The sequence below is a fragment of the Alligator sinensis genome, unplaced genomic scaffold (genome assembly GCF_000455745.1).
Source record: "Alligator sinensis unplaced genomic scaffold, ASM45574v1 scaffold349_1, whole genome shotgun sequence".
In the NCBI taxonomy this organism is placed as follows: domain Eukaryota; kingdom Metazoa; phylum Chordata; order Crocodylia; family Alligatoridae; genus Alligator; species Alligator sinensis.
Window position 1 is genome coordinate 1,998,109 of NW_005841856.1, and position 6,101 is coordinate 2,004,209.

Consider the following 6,101-nt stretch of genomic DNA (forward strand, 5'->3'; position numbering starts at 1 on the left):
CCCTCCACCCCCCCACAGTCTTCCCCACCCCCACATCCCTACTTTCCTGGGATAGCATCTGGGTCCAACGCACCACTGCAGCCTTGCCCCATTCCTATGTGCTCCAGCACAGTGAGGCATCATGCTGGAGCAGCAGAAACATGCAGCAGCCATAGAGATGCTCTGGTCATGTGCTAGAGCATCTCTGGAGAACCCAGCCTCCAGGAGCACGCTGGAGGCGTCAAACTGCTTTGAGACTCCACAACAGGCATGTGCTCGCTCATGTGGATGTGACCACAAGGTTCAACAAAGGCAAGAGCAAAATCCTGCACTTAGGACAAAAGAATCCCATGCACTGCTAAAGGCTTGGGACGAACTGGCTAAGCAGCAGCTCTGCAGAAAAGGACCTGGTCTTACAGTGGACATTAAGATGGGTCTGAGACAGCAGTGAACCCATGTTGCCAGGAAGGCTAGCAGCATACTGGGCTACATTAGTAGAAGCATTGCAGGCAGATCAAGGGAAGTAATTATTCCCCTGTATTCTGCACTGGTGATGCCATATCTGGAGCACTGTGTTCAGTTTTGCCCTGCCCACTACAGGAAGGATGTGAACAAGTTGGAGGGAGTCCAGCAAAAGACAAGAAAAATGGTTAGGGGGCTGGGGCACATGACCTATGTGGAAAGGCTGAGCAGCTGGGCTTAGTCTGGAGAAGAGAAGACTGTTAGGGCATTTGATAACAGCCTTTAACCACCTGAAGGGGGGTTCCAAAGAGGATGGAGCTGGACTGTTATCCATGGTGGCAGATGATAGAACAAGGAGCAATGCTCTCAAGTTGCAGCAAGGGAGGTTTAGGTTGGATATTAGGGAAAACTTTCCTCGCTAGGAGGATGGTGAAGCACTGGAACAGCTTACCTAGAGAGGAGGGGGGAATTTCCATGCAGGGAGGTTTTTAAGGCCTGGCTTGAATGATCTTTGTTCCTGCTTTGAGCAGGGGATTGGACCAAATTATGTCCCGAGTTCCCTTCCAACTCTAATTGTCTATGATTCAGTGTGTTGTGGAGGGGCTGGCTGGGGCACAAAGGTGTTCCACTGTAGGGCTATCCAACAGGCAGCCCCCACACTAAAGCACCCTCATGCCCCAGCCAGTCAGGGCAGCAACTGTGTGTGCGCTGCTGAGGAGTAAAAAAAAACTCCACAGCAAGATAGTACGTGTATTTACAAGTACTATCCTGCTGGGGAATTAATTAGTTTACTGTAGCCTAGTAGGGGCCTGTGTAGATGCATGACATTTACTGTGGCGCTAATTAGTCTACTCCATAATAAACATCTCATGTAGATGTACCAAGGGATAACTTTTCATACAAGCAAGCCACAAAAATTCAGTCTTCCCTTGGCCTATCTTAAATAGCCTTCTAACAAGAAGGAAACATTGGCCTTTAGAAACTCAAACTTGAAAGGAATGCAAAATGAGTTAAAGAAAATTGGCTGCAGATCAATAACGCATGACAAATCAACAGTATCAATAGTGGAAACTGGAAAGTATTTAATATTCACTTGGATAGGTTACAACTGAACACCTTCTCAGGAAACTGGAAAAAGCTAAGCAAGAAGAAATTCACTTGGTTGTATGGTAGTAGAGAGCTATATATAACATAGAAATATGAAGTAAAATATGAAGGATTTTTTTTTAATCTTAATTATGAAACAAGACAAGCTAATGCAGGCTCACACCTGCACCATTGTCAGTTATTTGAATACTGAAAGGCAATTTCACAAGTGGAAATATTGTAACAGCTATGACTTGAACCTCACCTAATTCTTAATCCCACTTTTTATTCCAATCAGTACTAAAAAGCTTTAGAGAGAAGTACGAGAGATCCTGTACTGTAACAACAAGTCTGCAGGAAAAGTTTATTCTTATTTCCTTAGAAATGACACCTTCTCTTTAATACAACGATGTCCATATGCCTTATAAGATTTTTATTCTATTTACTATTGTAAAAAGGACCCCACCTCTGATGATGGCTGTGTCACCCCCTTGTAGCTCCTGTAGTCCTGTTCTCTCACTATCTTTCAGGGTACTCCTCCGATACAACTTCCACCCCTAGTTGGAAAACAAACACAAATTTGGAAGGATGCCCTCAGAATACCAGAACAGGCCTTGGGGTACTTCCCTTTGCTCTGTTCATCCTCAGGATGGCTTGGTTTGGCCTGATCTTTCAGCATAATTTCCTAAGCAGGGCATCTCTCTCTCTCTCTCTCTACTTTTGAAATCCACCCTCCACCTTTTTTGGCAGTTTCTGTAAAAGTTGTGACATTGCAAATTAAGTAGATCCCTATTTATCACCCCTAACTGTCTCTTCCCTGGGTCTCTTTCTCTCTCTGCCATGTGATATTAACAGACCTTCTCTAGGAACATGGTCTCGGATCCCTGACGAGCTCCCCTGGGGCCAGCAGACACCTGCCCTTGACCAACAGCCCTTAGTCAGGGGTCTCTGACTCGCCCTATGACTACCTGTTTCTCTTGGGCTCTAAGCCCACCTACCAAATGCAAAGTGCCTTCTCCAGGCATCCACCTTAGTCTCCTTTCTTCCCTACAACTGTACCCCTACTTCACAGCACAAACAGAAAAAAATCCATGAAACATAAACTACTTATCTCAGGGTAAGACTCTGCAGACCTCCTTCCTTCAAGATGAGAGCCAGCCCTGCAACCCCATGTATACACCACAGCCTGGCTCCTACTGTTCCAGCTGCCAGGGTCCCTTTCCCTAAGCAGGCACAGGAGTTCCTCTTTTACCAGTTATCAGACTTATTGCTTTGGAGCCTGCCTCTCCATGGCCTGCACCTGCAGCTTGCTTCTCTGCAAGCAGACTTATAGCTCTGCAGCCCACCTTTCTATTAGCTGTATCCCACAGCCCGTTCTCTGTAACGTTGCTCTTCTTTTGCTTCAGTTATAGGAGTAGGGGCCCCTGTTACATTGTAAGGGTAGATATTTTTACTGTATAAATAGCTGATATTCTTGTAGTATTGAACTCTCCAGGTTATTTATGTATTGTGTTAAACTTCTATCCTTTCATCCATTATAAATGGGCAACCATTCAATTACATTATAGGAACTTTTCTTTTCCATATTTTTTTCTGATTTCTTTTAATCATGTCCTTTTCTATTTGTGCCCTTTCTATAACACATGGTTTAATCTATCCTTCTACGAAGTATTTCCAAGCCTATACTTATGTTGTCCCCTTCCTATAGACCTCTTATATACTTCCTTCATCAGGGGTCAGCAATATTTTTTGGGCTGAGCACCAGAAACAATCTGCAACCTCAACTTGTAAGATGTTGGTGTGCTGGGGTGGACAATGGGGGAGCCACAAGGGGCCCAAACCTTGCTGTAGCAGTGCAATCCTGCCCCGGCCCCTTTCCTACCATCCATCCCAAGGCATACATGCTAAGCAAAATGCCTTCACATGCCACACTCTGGCACCTGTGCTGGGGGTTGCCTATCCTGTCCGGTATCATTTTCAAGTATTACTTTGACACTTAAATAGGATTTGATTTGAACAGGTTATGAATAACTTGTTTTTTCCCCAAAAGATCCTTATCCACTTCAGTCTTTTCCTTCATTCTCTGCTAGGCCTTTGACTCACCAGGTCTCACAAATGTATTATTTCTAATATATTTTAAAATTTCTTGTTAAGTATTTGTGGCAGGGGAGGAACCCACTCACTTGAATCCTCCAGGTTTTCATCTTCTATGTTATGCCAGGTAAATGTGTTTTTCTGTATGTTTTTTATACTTGGGATTTATTTCCATTTGCCAAAGACTGTGGGCTTGGCATGAAGAACTACTTATACCATTCTTTTCTCACCTTAATGATTGCTGTTAATTATTAAGGTATATATCCCTCCTGTGATTCAGTTATCTCGGGATTTTAGTGCCCTTGCTTTCCTTTTTATTGACTTTTTAATTATATTCCTTTTTTAAAACACCAATGAAAAATAAGTATAAGGTCATAGGAACAACTTAAAGTAATAGAGTTTGCCTGTTTCTCAACCCTGCCCCTATCCAAAAAAGCATCCCTCTTCTGGATGGCATGTAAAGACATTTAAATTTAAGTTTATGTTTAGAACGTAATATGCTTTGCGTGCTGTCTGAAAAAGGAATAAACTTAAGTAACTATTAAGTACTTTTCTGGAAAGTTGAAAGGAGCTGCCAATCAATTGTTGGTCTTTTGGACAGTTCAGAAGTTTAAAGAAGATCAGACTTATGAAGGAAAAGGAATGAAATATCTACTTGAAAAAAAGAACTTTTCAGTACAAGGTACTTTATGAAAAAATTATTGCATCACTTTGTCCTTTGAATTTTTCACATTGACCTTTAAATAATCATTGCTAAGCTAGATAATAAGAAAACAAATAGTGCCTGCCACTTCTTTCAAACATTTAATAAAGGGTAAGATGCACTGCATTTACAGTATGGGGTTTTCTTGTAGAAGATAAATGTATATATTGTTTCTGTCCATAAGGCATCCTATATACAATTCTCATCCTTAACATAATACACATACCCTTTCCAATTAATGCAAGAATCATCACTCCTACTACTCACATTTTCCTACAAGTATTTCATAGGATGAATAAACATATGTCTCTAAACTTGCTGTCTGAGATTTTAAAATAATAACTTTCGGATGGCATATATCACGTAACACAAACATTTTCTGTTGAGTGTCAGACATTATGTAAGAAGAGTTATTTGCCAGTTCGCAAAAAAAAAAAAAAAAAAATTGCCAAAGGACGAAAGTAAGTAGTAACTGAATGAAACGGGAATTCTGCAATAGTAACAGAATATCAGGGGAAAGGGATAAAACAAGTCAAAACATCATTCATTCATTTCAGAGCAAATTCAAGGACGATTGAGCATGTTGATTACTCCATATCCAAGAATGAAGGTTGGATTACCATTTTGTATTAGCTACTGGAACATGAAGAGGCTGGGCACATCAGGTGCGTGTCCCTGAAGTAAAAAAGGGGCTTAGCAAGGTAAAATGGTGTAAAAGCCAGGGCCAGTAAGAAGGACAAAAGGTCTTAGATGTGGGGTTTAGGTATAGACGGTAAGCGTGTATAAGTAATTATCAAGTTTGAAGAAAAAAGAAGCATTTCAGATTCTTTTATACAAAAAAGAGCCTGTCTCTGCTTTTATGTACATAACAATCAACTTTTGTCAGATTAAAGTATATCCTTCTGATTTCTAGTCACCTTGGAAGTACTCAAGGCCAAGGGCTGAGAACATAATGGTGCCGTCACCAAAGTCTCTGCATGCCTCCTGGCATTCAGGTTACAGAGCTTAATAATTAAAAGTAAAAAAAGTACCAAGCTCCTAGGAAGTAGGGCTCGAAGCAGTGTAATGTCAAGTAGCTCATGGGATGGAATGTGTTGACTTAGAAATGGTATTTAAAGGTCTGTATTTTGGGAATTGGTTTATAGAAATAGGCATATGCATTATAAGGATTCAAGATGGGCAACTGGGGTTAAATAGATTTCTGAAAAGCTTGGGAGACGCACACAGCTTCTCATTGCCCTGAAAAGAGATGGGCTGTCTAACACAACAAGGCCAATGGGTGGACACAGCCTGAGAACCGAGCGGGGCATACCCTAACATGAGATCACAGCTGTGGGCCATAATTCAAGGATGGTGTTTGGAAAATGGCCTCAGTTGCATGTCGAGTGGGGCACTGAGTAGTGACACCAACCCAGACACGCTTGGGGATGCCAAGTGTGAGAGAGGAAAAAAGCGCGACAAGTAGTAGGTGAAGAAAATTCATAAATTTACTTACAAACCAACAAGATGATTAACGAGTTGAATACTATTTACAGTGGCAGGTAGACACAGACGACGTGGTACAGGTAGAAAAACGAACAACTGATGGGTAGCGGCGAGTAACAAGCAAGGTGTAATCGTGAAGGTCGACTGCAGCCGAAAATACTATCAGTACAAGTATGATGCCTAGTTGGGCAACACACAGGGCGTTCCGGATAGCGCGTGGTCTAGCTATAAGCTGTGGTAGCCTATGCTAGGAATCTAGCTAGAGGCCTAGGGGTCTGTCCAGACAAGACAG

At 42.0% G+C, this 6,101-nt stretch overlaps 1 long non-coding RNA gene across 1 annotated transcript; it reads left to right on the forward strand.

The window, feature by feature from the left end:
• The first annotated feature begins 4,224 nt into the window (after nucleotides 1-4,224).
• Nucleotides 4,225-5,880, forward strand: LOC102370686. The gene is made up of 3 exons (XR_322969.1): nucleotides 4,225-4,303; nucleotides 4,882-4,989; nucleotides 5,860-5,880. It is a non-coding gene; the product is annotated as an uncharacterized LOC102370686 (long non-coding RNA).
• The last annotated feature ends 221 nt before the right edge of the window (nucleotides 5,881-6,101 follow it).